The sequence below is a fragment of the Cryptomeria japonica genome, chromosome 9 (assembly GCF_030272615.1).
Source record: "Cryptomeria japonica chromosome 9, Sugi_1.0, whole genome shotgun sequence".
NCBI lineage: Eukaryota > Viridiplantae > Streptophyta > Pinopsida > Cupressales > Cupressaceae > Cryptomeria > Cryptomeria japonica.
In genome coordinates this window covers 227,609,991-227,631,146 of record NC_081413.1, presented here as the reverse complement: position 1 = coordinate 227,631,146, position 21,156 = coordinate 227,609,991, and positions in this window count along the sequence as shown.

Genomic DNA, 21,156 nt, shown 5'->3' with positions numbered 1-21,156 from the left:
TTTTCCTATAGGACCTGTTCAAGTGTATCCCATTCTTCTGAGAATGTTAAATCCTTTTCCATACTTTTCTATAGGTATGCAGACATTGTTGATCTTTTGTTGAAATTATTCATCCTTGTATAGCCACTCTAGCACATCTTTATCTTATGTTTCCTTTGATAAGGTTCCAGCACTAACAAATGTTCCATCAAATATTGGAAGATGTTTTACAATTGGTTGTTGTTTAGAGTGATGGTTTTCCACAGGATTTAGGAGAAAGTGGTATTTGTGATATTGAATATTCTTCATTCCCTTGATCTCTTAGTTTCATTTGTTTTTCCATACATGACAAGATAGAGGCAAATAATTGTTCCTTCGATTGTGTGTTCGAAGATGATGCCTCCCTATTATGAGGAAGAATGACTTCTTGAATTGGTTTAAGGTTACTACAATATTGAAATGGATTTGAATCTGCTGAGATCATGATTTCCTACCCATCATAGGGAAACTTTAAGCACTAATGGTATGTTGATGGAACAGCTTGTATGTCATGTATCCAGGGTCTTCCCAAGAGTATGTTGTATGATAAATCTAAGTCTAGAATTTGGCATGTTGTCTATTTCTACAAGGGTCCCACTCTGATGGGTAACATCACAATTCCTTTAGAGGAACGTTCTTCTTCATCATAGGCTTTAATGGTTATCTTTTTCTGGGGATCAACTGAATCTTCTGAATAACCTAGAGCATAGACAAGACTCAAAGAGGAGATGTTCAAGCCAGCTCCTCCATCTATTAAGATATGTTTAACTCGCATCTTATGAATGATGACTTCGATATGCAAGGGAGTATTATGGGGATGTTGCAGGGACATGCCATCTTCTTTAGTGAATGATAAGAAGTGAGGGGTTGTGAGGTGTCCCACCATGGTTTGGAATTGATATTTGGACACTCTTGTATCTACTAATGCTCGTTCAAGAATTTATTTGTGTGCAGGTGAAAGTTATAATAGTTCTAAGATGGATATTTGTGTGGGTGTTTTCTGCAAATGCTCTACTAGATTGTATTGTTTGGTAGTGGATGATGTGTTTGTCATAGGACCCAGCAAAATAAATTTGGCTTTGCTTCTTATGATAGCATGAGCAGGTTCTTGGTTTTGTTTTTCTTTAACTACAATCACGTTTACCACATTATCATATGTATGAGCATAGTTTACCTTCGCTTTACCCTTACCATTGTTTGTTGTTGATGATTCACCTTTCTCATAGTTTGGAAGTGGAGTTTTAAAAGTTGTATGAGATTCATTCATTGTATGTCCAACCACAGTTATTACTCCATTATCAATCAAATCTTGGATGACATGTTCCAACTTCTGACAATTATTTATGTGATGTCCTTATTTCGATGAAAATCGCTATAATGGTTATCATTCCACCAAGGTATTTTTATTTGAGGTTCATAGTTCCTTTCTTCGAGAAAAGTGATCAATTTGTTTGCAACAAGTGTCTTTACTGTTGACCCAAGGGGTTCACCAATGTTTGTAAATTTCCTTCAAAAGAAATTTTTAATAGTTGCTTTTTGGTGATGGTTTATTTGTTGAGCCACTGCTGAGTGAGTGGATAAATTAAAAACCGGTTGTTTTGGTTTCACATTGTTGTTATCCACTATTCCATCATTGATGATATTTTGATTTCTATTCCAAAAAATTGGCTTATCATTGTGATTGTTGTTATTAGGAGGATGAACTTTGTCTTTGTATATTTTCAACTCACCTTTATTTATTATGGCTTCCTCCATTCTGATTCTATTGTCAATCATTTTTCTGAAAATTTGATTTCCTTGCATTTTTAAGTAATAACTCATTTGATCATTTAAGTTGTCGATGAATATGTCCATTTTTTTGTACTTTGCCACTGTACGAGGATACCATGTAGCTAACCATTTCCACCATTGTAAAAATGTCATGAAAGGTTCTCCACTTTTTTGTTTGGCATTACATAGGTCTAGCATGATGAATAATGATGAAAAATAGATACCCTATCTGGTATTGAGAGGGGGGTGAATCAGTATAGGCAAAATATTTCTCAACAACTTATCAAGTTAAAGCAATACCAACTGATTGTCATCATTACTTAACTTAACCATGGCAATACTAGTTAAACACAGTAAGACATTAGACACCATAAACTAATAAGTCTGAACACTTCAAATACATTCAATAATTGATATCAACTTCACCCATAAACATATGCATGTTGTATAATAGTAATACCTTACCCTAATAACTTTGTATGCATAATCTTTCAACCAATTAATACATAAAAATCACATGAAAAATGCATCAAATAATACACAGATTTTTCACTTGGAAACCCCAATAGGAAAAACCACGGTGGGGATGAATACCCACAAGCTTGTTTTTGAACTTTTTTCAAGCTCGCTCTGTTAGGAGCCTAGTCTGATTAAAGACTTTACAATAAGGTTATGCTAGGAACTGATCCTGTTAGAGATCACCTAGTTAAGGGATGGCTATATACCCTATTAAAGGTTGAAACCCTATTAAGTGTTACCTCGCTAGGCGATTTGAAGAACTCAATGATCTTGAGTCACCTGGTTAAAGGTTCTACAATAAGCCTGTTAAAGCTACCTGGTAAAGGGATTCTCCAATTGTTGAAATGATTAAAAGACAACAGGTAAAACTCTAATCTAATAACAACACTATATGCCAAGGTAGATCCTTTTCATTTCCTCTACTTTGTAATCACACTGCAGTTTTCCTCTTGTTTGTCTAGCAAGTATCTCATCACTCAGATACACACACACAACCTTACAATTACAAACATCATCGACCTTATAGACAATAGTTAGGTCAGTAGCATAAACACTAAACCCTAAGCATCCTAGGTTTACAATACAAGCAGTCCAATCCTAATTGTCCAAACACATTGCATAGAGTATTACAATTTCAAATAGATCACAAGACAATCTACATTGTTCATTCATCACCACACATGGGAATCAGTAACCCATCATGCTCTCTTCTCATACCGCCAAGAAGAGTGATCATTCTTGAGGTAGACTTCTAATGCAGTCGATCTTCTCATGCGAGATCCTCAAGGAAATATTTCACATGCACAAGGCTGATGTGGCACATCGATCTCATTCACATCTCTTAGCTAACTCATCACAGAGTATCACCAGTTGCATCGTACAGGTTGGATCACCAAACTAGTAACCCTAGAGCTGAGACTACCAACTGGTAGTCACACTTAGTGAAATCCTGATGCTGGTTCACTACATCTCTTCATACTTCTTTATACCAGTTTACTTGAACTTATTGACATCAATGACAACATACATTATCATCATATCAACATGTCGATTCATCATATGCAAACAATATCCAACAATCTCCCCCTTTGGTATTGATGGCAATACTCACTGTAACATTGCAGCTAAAAACATCATAGACCACTATATCTACATCATCAGATATCTTCTCCCCCTTTGACAACAATGCCAAAGTGGAGGCACAAGCTTCCCTACTCTACTATATTTCTCCCCTTATGGAGTATCATCCTTCAACACATCAATCCTAAAATATTTTTCACTGTAGTACTTGAATGATGCAGAGCACACAAATTTAGTTGACTTCGTGAAGGGGCAGAATGCCTAATTCACCTCTCAAATAGGTAAATGTAGTCTTTGGTAAGGGCTTAGTGAATATGTCTACTACCTGCTTCTTACTCGAAACATGTTGTAGTAGAACCTTCTTATTCTAAACTTTCTCTCTCAAGAAGTGATATTTAAGCTCAATGTGCTTAGTTCTAGCATGCAATACTGAATTCTTGGAAATATTTATTGCACTTGTGTTGTAACAAAATAAATTCACCAGTTCAGATACACGTACTTTGAAACCTTCCAATACATGTTTCATCTAGATTGCTTGAGTGCAATTCATAAATTCTATGACATATTCTGCTTCAATCGTAGACTAGGAAGTATAGCTCTGCTTCTTACTTGTCCACATTACCTACCCAATTGGCATCGATATATACTTTGAGATTATAGTCACCATTATATGGATAACACAATCCATAATCAACTGTTCCTTTCAGATATCTAAGAATCCTCTTGACTGTTACCAAGTGGGATTCTCTTAAACATTTCTAAAAACAAGCTACTATGGCCACTACATGAGCAATATCTAGTATGCTATGCACCACATAGTGCAGCTTACCGATCATTGACTGGTACTCCTTTTCATTCAAGAGTGTTGAATCATCTTCCTTAGTCAGTTTACAGCCAGTCACCATCGGTGTACCAACTGGTTTTCTTTCCTCCAAGCCAAAAGTCTTCAATACTTCTTTGACATACTTGGACTAGTAATAAAGATACCCTCTTTCATTTGTTGAATTTGTAAACCAATGAAGAACTTTATCTCTCCTATTAGAGACATCCCAAACTCTTTCTTCATTTCATCTACAAATGCATGACTCATTTTATCATCTCCTCCAAATATTATGTCATCCACAAACACTTCATAGATCAGATACTAATCACCTTCTGATTTCACACAGATGTTGGTATCCTCACTTGTTCTCTGAAATCCAATCTTAACCAGATGAGAGTGTAATCATTCATACCATGCCCTAGGTTCCTGTTTCAGTCCATATAGGGCTTTGTGTAATCTACACACCATGTTACTATTTTCTGATTAGGCCAACCCTTCTGGTTTCTCTATATAGACTTCCTCTTCTAGGATTCCATTCAGAAAAGCAGACTTCACATCCATTTAATAAACCTTAAATCCCTTAAATGTTGCAAATGCAAGTAGCATTCAAACACCTTCTAGTCTATCCACAAGAGAAAAGGTTTCTCCATAGTCTTCTACCTCCTCCTAATCATATCCCTTACATACAAGCCTGGCCTTGTTTCTTACAACTATGCCTTCTTCATTCAGCTTATTCCTGAAGACCCATTTGGTACTTATGACATTTTTATGTTCTAGTCTGGGCACCAAAGACCATGTTGTATTATTTTCTATCTATTCTAGCTCCTCTTACATTTCTTTAATCCAATCTTCATTTGTAAGAGCTTCTCTAGAAGTCTTGGGTTCAAATTCAGAAATCATGCAAGAGTTCTCCTTCACTTTTCTTCTTGTGAGTATCCCTGCATCTTTATCTCCTATGGTTTGCTTCGGATCATGATGTAGCTTCACATATCTAGGAATGACTCTAGCCTAATCTACTATCTTTTCTTCTTCTCCTTCACTTACCTCTTATTCTTCTCTTACTACAACTTCTAGCGATATAGGAACACTGAGATCTTTACAAGTTTCTTTCTTAACCGGTTTCTAGAAGGCTATACTTGGTTCATCTTCCACTTCTTCACTACATGTTTCATCAGGTTCCTCAAGAGATTAATCAACCCTAACATTGATACTTTCAACAATCTTCTGTGTTGTATTGTTGTATCACTTGAGAGCTTTGCTCTTAGTGAAATACCCCAAAAATATTCTTTCATCACATTTTGTATCAAATTTGCTCAAATGCTCACCTCTCTTTATATAGCACTTACTACTAAATACTTTAAAGTAACTCATAGTGGGCATTTTCTCAATCTAGTAGTCATAAGAGGTTTTATCTTTTCCTTTCTTGATAAGTACCCAGTTCATAGTATAGACTGCAGTGCTCACCGCTTCTCTCCAAAAAGTGTGAGAAACCTTTCCTTGGATTAGTATTGTTCTAGCCACTTCAACTATAGTCCTCTTATTTCTTTCTGCTATGCCATTTTTTTGTGGTGTCCTTGGGGTAGACAACTACCTCTTTATACTATTATCTTCATAGTACTTGTTGAATTTATCAGAAGTGAATTCTCTTCCTTGATTAGTTCTTAGGCATTTTATCTTTTTACCACTTTCTTTTCTCTACTAATGCTCTAAAAGCTTTGAACTTTCCAAATGCTTCAGATTTGTCTTTCAAGAATGTGACCCACATCATTTTTGAGCAGTCATCAGTAAGAATCATAAAATATCTATCTCCCTGAATACTTCTAGTTTTCATAGGACCACACAAATTAGTATGCACAATATCAAGTAAATTTTCTGCCAAGAAGGACTTACTAGTAGCAATAAGTTCACCACTCTTCCCAATTATATTGCAGACTCTACCTTTGAATTCCATAATGAGTCCTTTGTCTTTCAGCTAAGAAACACTCAAAAGGTTATGTTTAAGACCCTCTACCAAGTAGACATCATCTTCACTACTCTTTCCATTCAGTGAGATGGATCCTTTACCTTTCACCAAACATGGTGCATCATTTCCAAATATAAGAATACCTCCATCATATTCTTCAAGAGATAGAAACTTTCTCTGGTCACCAGTCATGTGGTGAGAACACCCACTATCTATAATCCACTCATTGGATTTGTCAATGCGAGAGACAAGGGATTTCTTGTCAGACACTTCTTCCTTTACTGCTACAAACACTATATTATCACTGTTAGGACAATTAATAGCTATATGTCCTATCTTGTTGTAGGAAAAACATTTCAAAGGAAGTTTACCTTTATATTTTCCAGTTCCCTTTGGAAGTCTTTTAGCAAGAAGAGTTTCAAATTCCATCAGAATCTCTTCATCATCCATATCTATGCATTATCTAGATTCATAACTGGTACTAGTTTCTTTACCTTTTTTGGATGGTGCATCAGATGCTTTAAAGGCTGACTCAGTCTTCTGAACACTGCCATCATAGCTATTCAACTCATATGCAGTTAACTTTGTAATGATAGAGTCTAAGGATACCTTAGTTTTATCAATAGACCTTAGTTCCTGGATAGAAGGAACTTTGATTGCATAGATTCGTAACAATGATCTAAGGACTTTACTAACAACAGTGGTATCATCAATGGTTCCACCAGCACTTTTGATATCACCAACCATAGTCTTAATCCTAATGCCATATTGTTGAATGGTCTCTCCTTCAACCATCCTCATGTCCTCAAATTTACCTCTAAGGCTCTCTTCCTTATCTTTCTTTACATGCTCATGACCACCATAAATGATTTCCAGTGCATCCCATACATCCTTAGGTATGTCCTTGTCTTGTACATCAATAAACTCAATATCTGACAGGATGTTGATAAGGGCTTCCATGACTTGCCCATTTTCTTGAATCTCTCTCTTCTGATCATCAGTCAGAGTGCTAGTGGGAATCACATAGGCATTCTCAACATAGCTCCAGTGTTGAGCACCCATACTCTTGATGTAAATCTTCATTATGTCCTTCCATATTTTGAGGTTATCTCTATTGAACTTAGGACCTTCCCTCTTCATCATTACAATAGGATATTTTACCTCAAGTGATTAAGCTTATATCACCAAGGAACTCAAGGTACTCTAATACAAATTGATGAATAATGATGAACAACAACTACCCTAACTGGTACTGAGAGGGGGGGTGAATCAGTATAGACAAAAACTTTCTCAACAACTTATCAAGTTAAAGTAATACCAACTGATTGTCATCATTACTGAACTTAACCATGGCAATACTGGTTAAACATAGTAAGACATCAGACACCATAAATTTTTAAGTCTGAACACTTCAAATACATTCAATACTTGATATCAACTTCACACATAAACATATGCATGTGGTATACCAGTAATACCTTACCCTAATAACTCTATATGCATAATCTTTCAACCAAATAATACATAAACATCACATGAAAAATGCATAACACATAACACATAGATTTTTCACGTGGAAACTCAAATGGGAAAAACCACAGTGGGGATGAATACCCACAAGCTTATTTTGGAACTCTTTTGAGGCTCGCTTTGTTAGGAGCCTTGTAATGCCCCGCCAGGAAACCCTGAAGGGATAAAGCTAAAACACACGAATGGGGTGCAATAATATTTTTTTTAAATAAGACACAACATAATGATACAAGGAGTTATCAAAAGTTTAGACAACCCAGCAGAAGACTATAAATAAGACACAACATATCTCTCTGATTAAAGCATGAAATTGAAAGCATTTATTTGGAATTTTAACAAATTTTCATTCTAAACAACCAACCTCAAGTTTATTCTTGATTTTAAAAACAACCAAAGTAGTAAATTTCTTGGACAAAAAGGAAGAAAAATAAAATAATTCCTACCTCATTTCGCATTCTTGGCAAGATCTAAGGAAGAGCCCAAATCTCCTCCAAAAATCCTTCTTCCAAAATATTTTCCAAAAAGCTCTCAAAAAACAATCCCCCCAAAAATATTTCCAAACCTAAGGTTAAATAGAAGAATCCCTGACCTAATCCCTTAATTTAGAATTTAAACAACTTTTGAATAAAGAGAATAAAATAAATAAATAAAAGAAAAGAAAAGAAAAATCATTCTTTTCAACTATTAAAATAATCTAAACTTGCTGTTCTAATTAAAAATCAAAATGTTTTTCCTCCCTCATTTAATTTTTAATTTTCTCAATATTAACAAAGCTAATATTTGTATTTCACAATATTAATGAGGGTAAAATATTTTCAATTAAATTAAATTCTCAAAATCAATCTTTCACACTATATAAAATATATATGAATAAAACTTACTTTTCTAATCAAAATTGATTTTCTTTAATAATTAAAATTAACCTTTCTATTCCAAAAAGCAAAGGAGATTAAATTATTTCTATTTTGAATAAATTCAAATCTTCCCTTTCAAAATGCATAAACTAAATAAATTTATGATTTAAAATTAACCATTAAATTAAACTTGCTACTAACATGAATAGGGCAATTTTTTAAATAAATGATTAATTATATAAAAGAAACCTATTTACTTTAGTTTCTTAATTACTAATGCATAAATGAACACATTAAATTAAAATAACTAATTAGGATTAAATACTCAGTTTTACTACCTGCCAAGCATGCAACCCAAGAAAGCCAACCAAATACCCGACCCACAAACCCAAATGAAAAGGGAAACTGATCGACCACAGGTGATGCTCACTTGAGCATGACTAGGGTAAACTGAGGGTTTTACGACCACCTAACCTAAATTCTAAGGATGAAAGAGGTATACTCAACCCTGCAAATCTAGGTGAAGACGAACCTCGCACCCAAGTGGTACTGTACTTGCAATCTCCTGCAACTAAGAGTCACACAAGCATACATATATATATATATATCTATATATCTATATATATATATATATATATATATATATATATATATATATATATATATATATATATATATATATATATATATATATATATATATATATATATATATATATATATATATATATATATATATATATATATATATATATAATGAAGATGTTAGCTTGAGATTAATAACAAGAATTAGGAGGACAATTAAACTCACATAAAAATCAATGCGAAAGCACATTAACAAGTATGCACAATAATCATAATATCTAACTACAACATTACCTCATGGTAATTCAACCATTCAAGAATGCCACATAAAAAGTCAACCAAGGTCAAACCAGTTTTACAAAGCTGACTAGGGTAGGGGTACTACAAGCCTAGTCCAGTTAAAGACTTTACAATAAGGTTCTTCTAGGAATCGATCATGTTAGAGATCACCCGGTTAGGGGATGGCTATATACCCTGTTAAAGGTTGAAACCCTATTAAAGTTTACCTCACTAGAGGATTCGAAGAACTCAATGATCTTGAGTCACTTGGTTAAAGGTTTTACAATAGGCCTATTAAATCTACCCAATAAAGGGATTTTCAAACTGTTGAAATGATTAAAAGGCAACAGGAAAAACTCTTATCTGATAACAACACTATATACCAAGGCAGATCCTTTTCATTTCCTCTACTCTTCAATCACACTCTATAGTTTTCCTCTTACTGTTCTGGCAAGTATCTCATTACTCGAATACACACACATAACGTTTTCCAACAATCTTACAATTACAAACATCATCGAACTTATAGACTGTAATAGTTAGGTCAGTAGCATAAACCTTAAAACGTAAGCATCTTCAGTTTACAATACAGGTGGTCGAATCTTGGCCATACAAACATATTGCATAGAGTATTACAATTTCAAATAGATCACAAGACAATCATCATCATTCATTCATCACCACACATGGGAATCAGTAACCCATCATGCTCTCTTCTCATATCAACAAGAAGAGTGATCATTCCCAAGGTAGACTTCTAACACAGTTGGTCTTCTCACGCGATATCCTCAAGGAAATCCTTCACATGCCCAAGGCTGATGTGGCACCTTGACCTCAATCACATCTCTCAACTAACTCATCATAGAGTATCATTGGTAGCATCACATAGGCTAGATCACTAAACTGGTAACCCTAGAGCTGAGAATGCCAATTGGTAGTCACACTTAGTGAAACCCTAATGCCGGTTCACTGCATCTCTTCATACTTCTTCATACCGATTCACTTTAACTTATTGACATCAATGACAACATACATTATCATCATATCAACATCTCGGTTCATCATATGCCAACAATATCCAACATAGCATTGTTATTTCATGTTGTATGTTGTAAGAGTATTGTGAAACCAACTTATCCACCAATTCTAAGAATGATCTGATTCTAGGTGTAAGTTTGGAGAACCATTTCATAGCTAGTCCAGTTAAGCTTTTTGGAAATAATCTAATCAAGTAGGTATCCTCATGTGCAAACTCCATACTCATTGTGCAAAATTCTCATATATGATGTTGAGGGTCAGTGCTTCCATCATATTTTTTGTATCTAGGAGTTTCAAAACCTATAGGAAATTGTATCATGTTTAGATTTCTATCAAATGGATAAGGACAAATTTCTTGAAGTGAGTATCTTCTAACATTTCCTCTCAGCATATCTTGAATTTGTGTTTGCATTGTTTGTATTTGTTGTGTGAGAGTTGTGATAGGATTATCAACATGATTTGTTCTTGCATGACCATGATTTTGTATTCTAGGAGGATCTGGATCTCTTGTGGTATCATCTCTAGTCATTCTTGTATCTTCATTGAATTGAATGTTATTCAGAATTTTGACTTCATCTCTTTTGGGTATGTAAGTTTCCTCATTGGTTCTGGTATTACTAGGAATTTATGTGTCATTCATTTGGAGACCAAAAATATATTCATATTGTTTGTTATTAGGGAGAGGATCACTTTTCTTTTGTGTCAATTTGTTCACATCAAAATCTGGGGGGAGTGTAGCACCGGATTTTGCTAACATTAGAAAATATTTTTCTTTTTCCCCTTCCAATAATTTCTGCATAAACTTATCAAATTGAGGATCCTTTTTGATGTCTTTGATATTTTGTTCTGTTATTTCTCCTTCAACTTGTATTTCATCTTCATGTTCCATGGTTATATGTTCTTCAGTTGTTTCCAATATTTTGATTTCCATCTCTGTGATTCTTCATCTTTGAGCTCTAGTTAGAATGGGCATACATGTGTGTTAGATATTGTGCTAAAATTTGATTGTCCAAAAATTATTTTGATAAATGATCAATTGTCGATGTAAATGTGATAGCGTGGTATGACACAAAAAGATGATTCAAGTGTTTAAAAGTTTGCAAGTTTTTCGATCTTTGGTTTAGGAGTGCAATGATGATGATCTGATAAAAACCATGTCCAATAGGAATGATATATCCTACAATGTGGGACAAGATTATCCTGACCAAACATTTCAGTTTCACGATAAAGGATGATTGATCCTAATGGGAAACTATGTTTGAGTGATCAATTTACCAAAGAGGGTGATAATGCACTTTGAGATGTTTAGATCTTGAACTTGTTGAGGGTGAGCACTTGAAAATATTGAGGTGTTTATGTTCTAGAGTCTTATTTCTATGGATAATAACTTGACTAAGCGAACCAAGGAGACAATCCAAGCACAGAATGACACAGAACAAGTGTTTATCCTCACTACAAATTGATCAAGAAAAAATGATAGATCCGAAAAAGGCATGTATGTCACAACTCTAGACTAGCAAAAATAGATAATTGTACAACAAACTATACAGCCCCAAACAACAAAAGATACAAGACCATACAGAAAACTAGGATTTTCATGTGAAAAAGAATAGGCTCGTACGACAAATGTTTGTGACCCATACGACTCAAGATTGATCTCATATGACAAATGACTAGTTAGTACGACAAATTTTTTTGAATCATATGACAAGATAAATGTTTCGTACGACAAATAACAGAACATAGGTAAATTTGTTTGTTTGGTTGAATTTTGATCACTGAAGTCTGATGTTTTGCTTATGTTTTCCAGTTTTAGATGTCTAATTTTTCAATTTAGGGATGAATACACAACAAACACGTGATATGTTAAGTGACCTCAAGCATACTAGACCCTAACGAAGTTGGCTAAGGAGAGAAAACCTTTGCTTGCAAGCTTAGGTACACACCCAATAGCTAATTAGAATATGGTCGCTAAGTCTCACATAGTGGATTCTCAATATCGTATTATCTGAATCCAAATGCTAATGGGGGCATGATATGGAAAATATCTTGGGAGAGTTACCATATCTCTTGCACAAATATTATTACCCTTTTGAAAGTGAACCGGGTAGCTTCTAATTTAACCAGAACTAGTAAGGGATCCGTTCGGCGTGTCAGGGTATAATACTCAATTAAGAGGTCTCCCAACCTTGAAAACCAAGGTTTTCTATACCCAAAGGTACGGAGGAGAGCTACTCATGAGAACTATCGTTGACTTAATTTTCATAAAATCACATTTATTTTATAGTGGGTTGGATTACTTGGCATTAGCCATTCCCGCTTAGGTCGTTCCCCTCTCACCGACCTTAATGGCTAATAGTTATTAGCTCCTCGGGAGGGCAGACCCACTAAAGATATGCACTAATGAAAGTAAAAGATGAGTCTAGCTTTTTGATCACCTAAGAAAGGTGAGAGCATACTCACCTATCATCAAAAACAAAATAAACATGATTATTTATTCTTTTAGCAAAAGATAAGTATGCCTAGAAATATTTACAAAATACACAAAGTTTTGTTTAATTCTTTTAGGCAACCTGCAAAATAGATGCATTAGTAATCATGATGTGTTTGGTTAAAATAAGTCTTTGGCTATTGTATCTTCGACAATCATCCTGCAAAACTAGTTAGGCTACTAAAAAGCTCATAAACAAACTAGGGCTAGCATTAAGAATGATCTGATTAAAATATGAAAACCCTAAAATGCAGTCTATTTAAAAAAATAGAAGCAGAAAGTCATACAACATGCTTTACCAGCTCGTACAACAAAACTTTAGATCTCGTGTGAAAGCAGAAACAAGCTCATACGACACAGAACTAAGCTTATATGACTAAAGAATGATTATCATACCAAATCACAAAGAAGTTTGTACGAGCCAGCAAAGGAGCTCGTACGAGTCTTTGAACTAGACCCAGATAGAGATGAATGTTGATGAATCTTAAGAGGCCAAAAATGATAATTCCGGCCCCACGGTGGGCACCAAAATGTTGTGCCTATGAAGTGTATACCTGCAGCTGCAACACAAAGCACTCAATAGATCATTACAAGCATGGTTAGCAAATTCAAAACAAATAAAGATAAAACCATGGCTAATCGATCTATCACCTCCTAATAAATGCGAGTGTAGATTTTCTCTCAGATCTGGATACACAAATTCCAGTGACTTGACTACATCTAGATAGAGGATTTAGGATGATAATGATACATTTAAGCTAGAAAAGATAATGATTAATCTACATGATTCAACAATTATGGTAGAAAATAAGCTAGATCTAAGAATGCAATTGTCTATAATAACAATGCTCAAATGATATGCTAAGATCAATATGCCTATAGTAATATTGCTTGAAATACCAATTAGATGGGATGATTATTGCTCCAAAATGAGGTCTATTTATAAGATTTCCAAGGCTAGGGGTCAAGTGGCAAGAATCAACAGTCAAGATGTTGCTATTTACTAAGTTGTCATTAGTTTTATGCCCAAAGTCATCCTATATACACTAGTCGGTTTATACTACCGAAAAGTCTAGTCGGTAAATACCAAGGTTATCAGTGTCGGTTACAAAAGAGAGACAAGTCACCGAGATGATATACATTGAGCTATGAACTGAGACAAATACAGAAGGTATACTAAGTTAATCTAAACTGAGTGGAAATGTGCTACCAGATTCAATGAACCTAAACACACATGTGAAATGTGTTACAAGATTCGAGAAGATGAAACCGTTATTACATAGGAAATTGCATTTAAAGATTTTGTATGATTTTGAGGAAAAATATCCAATGAAATAATTTCTATGTATATTCATTTAATAAAAAATGTTTGTATGATCGAAGCATGAACATATCACCATCTTAGAGATCTATATAAATAGAATGATTTGAGTATTTGAATATATATGACATGACAATCAAGAGAGAAGATACTAAGTGATGATATAGTTAAGTGTGAAGAAAGAAGATTGACAAAGATATTCAGAGGTTATCGAGAAGGTTTCAGAGAACAGTTTAAGGGGCAAAATATACAGAAGTGGTTACCGAGTTTATTTATCATTACCAAGGAATGCTATGAGCAAAGTAATTTTATATTTAGCACATAGAGTCTGCTATAACATTTTAGATGTGAAGTTGCAGATATTTTGTAAAGATTTTGATTGAATTATTAAGTTGTGTTAGAAATCTTTAATAGGGTAAAAGACAATAATAAAGTCTATAAATTGTAAAGCCTTTAACTAGGTACAACATTTTGTAGAAGTGTTTGTAAAATCCTTTAGCAAGGTAGATCTAATGATATTTATACTCCTAATAGGGTAAGCTCTCAAAAATAGCTAAACATGTAGCTCTAACCAAGCAATCTTGATTACTGTAGTAGTGAAGTTGTGGGTGCCATCCCCACCATAGTTTTTCTCTCTAACCAAGAGTTTCTACGTGACCAAAAATCTTTCTGTTATGGAGTGAAATTTTGATGGATGTTATTTCTATGATTATGTTTCAGTATTATATGTTTATGAGATCAGCAATACTTAGTTTGTGTTTATGAGTAAAATTGTTTTTCAAGAAAAGTTTTGAAGTACTCATTCACCCCTCCCCTCTCAGTACATTAGCTTTCCAAATCAGACCTAACAATTGGTATCAGAGCTTGATTCTTGGTAAAGGGACTAACAGCCCAAACAGAAAGATCCTATCAATGGAAGGCTATAAACAATCACACAGGATTGTGAATCTTCAAGAAGAATTGGATCATGCCAATCAAGTGATTGCAGATATGCAGAGGGAAATGCAAAGATCACTAAAAGTAAGAAGAAGGTTGTCTAATGATTTATAGGACTCACAAGAGTTGGTGCAACAAATTGAGACATCATCTAAGAACAACATATTAGAAGAGTCTGAAGAAATGATTGCAGAATTGAAAGAAAAGAACAAAGCACTTAATGAACAACTAAAAGCAATGAGAATGGAACATGAGTATTTCAGCACATAGATGACTGAAAATCTTGAAGCATTTAGAGTAGCTGAAGATAATAAGCAAAATATAGAAGGAGAAAAACAACAACTAGAAGCAACGGTGTCTACAAATAATGATGAAATATCAAGGATGACTAAAGTTCAACATAATCTGTCTGATCAATTGGATTATGCACATCATGAAGCTACTCTAAAAGAAAATGAGAACCAAGCATTGAAACTTGAATTATCAAGATTGACCGATGAACTAGAAGCATAAAAGAAGTCTATAGAAACATTGAGGAAAAGCCATGAATCATCAAGAATGTTGGATGAGCAACTAAGAAATATGAAAACACACAACAAAATTGGAGGACTCAGTTACAAAGGAAACAACTCTATGGAGAAAGGGATCAACATCACCGAGAAAGGAGAATCATCAAAGCAAGCTAGAAACAAAGAGAACATCAATAACATGAAGGAAAAGAATCCTATTTGCAACTACTATGTAAAACAAGGACATACTGCCAACGTTTGTCAGAGCAGAAAAGGTAAGCAACTGAATGTTACTAGGTTTGATGGTTATTGTTACAATTGCAATAAGTATGGTCACACATCTAAGCAATATAGGAAAAAGTCTGTTAACAATTATCAGAAGGCAAAATTCAAGGGTTTTTGGAAAAATTGCAATAGATATGGACACAATATCGAGAAATGTTGGTTTAAGAAGAAAAACTATATATGGACTCCACACCGAGAAAACACTAGAAGCTACCGAACTCAAACAGTTCTCAATCGACAATATACTTCAATACCATGGGATTACAATACAAGGATATGGTGTGAATATTGTGGAAGATACAGGCATATAAGTGCAAACTGTATGATAAGGTTTGGAATGAACAATCGAAGATCATGGAGAAATCCCAGAATGGCATGTTTTCATTGTCGCAAAGTTGGATAGGTGGCTAAAGACTGCAAAGAACAACCTAGAGGAGATACTAAGGAGATAAGAAGCAAATTACAGAAATTTTTGAAAAAGAAGGAAAATCTGTCAACTAATGAAGGAAGCACCTCACCTATCGAGTTAGGTGTATCTACTTCAAATTAATCAATAAAGGTATGGAGGGACTGCATTCTCACAAGGTAAGATCTTAACAGTTCCTATATAATCATGTACATAATTCCAAAATCTACATAGCTGAGATGCAATAGCAAGTTTGAAATATTATCTAGTCTTTCGAATTACAAGAGAAGTTGAAAAATGTATTAAACCTGTCTAGTTGGTAAAAGCTTATAAGAGAGATAGTCGGTATAGTGGAACCAAGTGCATTTAATGCCTATTTAACCTAATTGCACAAAACCCGATAAGGTCAAAAAGAGGTACTTAAAGTATTTTGCGCGGTCATTTTTCACTTACTAGTTTTCAAAGTGCAGAGCAGAGTCAATCAAAAGGCGATCAAACATTTCCAAGAGTGAATTCAAGGTATTTTTCATAATCTAAACCAAATTTTCAGTAGTTAACCGATCAAAGTTAGTTGTGAATATTTGTGAAGTATTTACTAATTTGGAAGCATTTTTTGGTTATTTGGAACCCTAAGCTATTTCGTAAGTAGAATTTCAAGTTTAAAATGGCTCCCAAGGTATAGAAACCCATTGTAGTAGAGAGCATTGAGAAGCCTACACTCAAATACACCTTACCTCCCAAAGTGGCATCTGAACCCGATGAGAAAACTGCATTCTCTCTTATTCCGGATAGAGTTCTATTGGTCGAAGATGTTAGATTTTATACCAAGTGCCGAGTTGATGAGATAGGTCATACTAAGATTAAGGATATGTATGAAAAAATTGTGCATCGATGGAAACCTAGATAGAAAGTTTGAGCATATCAAAGCTAAGGGATTGACTGAAGCCCTTACCTATCCTCGAGTCTTCAAACCCCAATGGGTCAAATTTGTCTTGAGCTGAGTGCATGACAATTTTATGTGGTTAGAGGATCAACCTTTCAAGATCACCAAGAAGATAATTCACATGATAACCAAATACCCTATATTTGACCATGCTTGAGAACAGAAGATGATTTCATAGAAGGAATTAATATCATTAACAGGTGTTGAGTCTGACAGTAGAGGTCTTAAGTTGAACAATGTGACTGATGTAGAACTCAATTTTTCTATTAGAGTTATTGGTTATTGTTTCTTCCAGTTTGCAAGAGAAAATAGTTTACCATGTGCAGTTGTAGATTTGGCTTATAAAATTGTTAAAAAGGGTATGCAAATTGATTTATGTGAAGTATTATTGAAGAATTTTTTTGAAAATCTCAATACAATAAGGAAACCAAAGAAGAATAATACTGCAAACACACTAAAGTTTGGGTCACTCTTAGTATGTATGTTCTTCTATTTTGAGAAATTCTTTCCATCAGTCGGTAACATTGTTTGGGAATTACACTGACCTATCACCCATCAAATAAATGATTTCATCAATCAGCTAGGTGATAATGTCAATATGATAATGGATGATTACTTCAACAAATTCTAGGAAAAGATGCATAGCAAGTACAGGATTCCACCTCAGCTAGTAGAAAAGTACAAGGATTCCATATGTTTTGAAGTGGATACCGACTACTATTATGTCAATGCAGTAGAACCCAAGACTCAATCATTATTGCCTATGGGTCATGAGATAGATTTTGACATTGCTCAATTGCAGATAGATGCCTTTTTAGCACTTCCAAGGTATGCTACTGAGAAAAGATATGGCACCTATGAAGAGGTGAAAGAAAAAGTAAAAATGAGCATTTTAGTACCAAAGGCTACCAGAAAAGCCACCAGAATGATCAAGGATTTAACTAAAAAGTTTGGAGAAGGTTCTACCTCCACACCTACTAAGCCAGTAAGAAGGAAGAGTGATCAACTTTTGATCGAGGAAGAATATAAATCTCAAGAAGCAACAATTACACTGAGCACCGAGTTGCCAAAGGGCAAAGTTTTGAAAAGAAAGAAACAGGATACAACCAAAGTGTCACCAACCAATTGAGCAAAGCAACTTATCACTAGATCATCTACTGCATCACTAGTAAGAAGCAGAAGAATGTAGAAATGCCTAAGAAAAAAATAATTATAAAAGGAAGCCAGAAGACTAATTTTGGATAAAGAGGCAAGTGACACAGAGTCAGAAGATGTAAATAAATTTCAGGTTGTACAAAGCACAAAGGAAGATGTACATAGTGTTGACAATTTTTGTGCAAACTTAAAGGAAAATGGTGGATTTGGGTCGTTTAGATATGTAAAATATGATACAAGAACAGATGAAGAGAAGATGCAAATAGAAGAGACTGAAATTTGTGCACTTCTCAAGTTTCGAGTAGTTCCATTGGAAGTGGCTGGTTTTCTTCCAAAAGCATTGTACTCACACATTGATAATAGATGGAAATATGCTATGGACTCAAAGAAGCAAATAAGAGAAAGAGTTTTATCTCATCTCTTTCCAGATATGTCGATAGATGACATAAGAGATCATTTGAAAAACTACTAGACAAACTTTCAAGTAAAACAAAGGGCCTTGAAAATGATGAATGGCCTATTTCTTGAAGTTGAAAAAGAAACTGAAGAAAAATGGAAGAAAATATTTAGGATTCAGGCTAAAGAACTAAAAGGTGAAGTAGAAATAGTTGACATCATCGAGCAAGATCCTTCTTCCACTATTTAGTTAGATGAGGATGTAATGGACACTGGAGCATAGGAAGGAGAAATGATAGAAGGAAGCTCCTATGCCAAACTGATATCAAGTGAATCAGCTGTGGAACAGGTTAAGTCCCATCCTCCAATCACCCAACAAGTTACAACTAATAAACTTCAAGACACGGATCAAGGTAAAGAGGGTAAAAAGGTTAAACTAGATGAATCTACCTCTCAGGCCACCGGCGAGCGAACTTCCCAGGTACCATCAAGCACCGAGACAACTGCCACTGAAACTACAAGTAAGAAAACACCGAAGGATACAACAGAGGCTATAGCAACTGACAAAAGTGTTGCCTCTACTAAGCAACATACCAAGGAAGGACAATCCTCAAAGGCAATGGTACCCATTCAACTGGAGAAGGCATCATCATCAAAGAGGAAGAACGAAAAAAGACACAATTTTTAGGTAGATCTATCAAAGCCCATTGTGCTACCAAATGTTGACACTACAAAATTGAAAGGGCATGCACTGATAGAATTCAGTGAGCTTTGTAAAGCCAAAGCAGAGTAGGAAAGACGGATAGCTATTCAGCAAAAGAACCAAGTACTTCAAAAGGTCAAAACATTATTGATAGACATGATACCTGAAGCTACCATCAATAAAGATGCTGCCATCCATGTGCAACTGGATGAACTACTCACTCAATTGGAGGAATCAAGAGTAGAAGCATCAAAATACCTTAGCAAACTGAAACATAAAGAGCTAACTGCCAAGATGATTGAAGAAGTGCATAAAGCAATTTCTATAGGTAAAATAAAGCTTATTGAATTCATTGATGAGTTGTCCCCTCAACTCAAGCATATTATTTATTTATTCCAGAAGTTATGTACATTCTCATTCTTCATCAAAGATATCAAGAATAAGACTAAAGTCATTGAAAAAGAGATTACCGATCTCTCAAACAAATTGACTACAGAGCCAAATTCTCTTCAGAATTTTTATACAAGGCTACAAACCCTTATGGCTCAACAGTTAGAACTTCATAATGAAGAGAATAAAATAAGGATGGATATCATGACTCTTTAAACATTATTTATTCCCCATTTGTCATCAGTCCAAGAGAAGATCAACCAAGCTACCCAATTATCAACTCAAGTAGAGGGAAGCACTTTAGATGGTTTGATCCAAATGTTAGTTGATATTATAGCTCAGAATAGAATAATAGAAAATGTGAAGGATGCACTTACCAATGCTCTTATAGAAGCTTGTACAAAGTATAAATCTATCTTTGATCAGTTGCCCCCACCAAATGGTAACTAGTTCTGATGTTTGTCAAAAAGCAGGAGTGTACCGAGTATACAGAGTATCTGAGTGCACAAAGTTTATCATATATCTTGAGTGTATAGTTGAAATTGATAGGGGAAGCATGGAACATCAAGAGTATGGAATACAGAGTATGGAACATCAAGTTATGTATAGAATATTGATAAGGGGAGTATGTATTTGAACAATGTATATACTGACATTTCAATTTATTTTTGCGTATACAGATTTTGTGTTACGACTTTGAAAGGAGTTTTGTCAAACATACCAAACTAATGTCAAAAGAGGAGATTGTTGCTATTTACTAAGTTGTCATTAGTTTTATGCCCAAAGTCATCCTATATACACTAGTCGATTCATACTACCAAAAATTCCAGTCGGTAAATACCAAGGTTATCAGTATCGGTTACAGAAGAGAGACAAGTCACCGAGATGATATACACTGAGCTATGAATTGAGATGAATATAGAAGGTATACCAAGTTAATCTGAACCGAGTGGAAATGTGTTACGAAATTCGATGAATCTAGACACACATGTGAAACATGTTACAAGATTCGAGAAGATGAAACTATTATTACATAGGAAATTGCATTTAAAGATTTTGTATGATTTTGAGGAAGAATATCCAATGAAATAATTTCTTTGTTTATTCATTCAATAAAACATGTTTGTATGATTGAATCATGAATAGATCACTGTCTCAAAGAT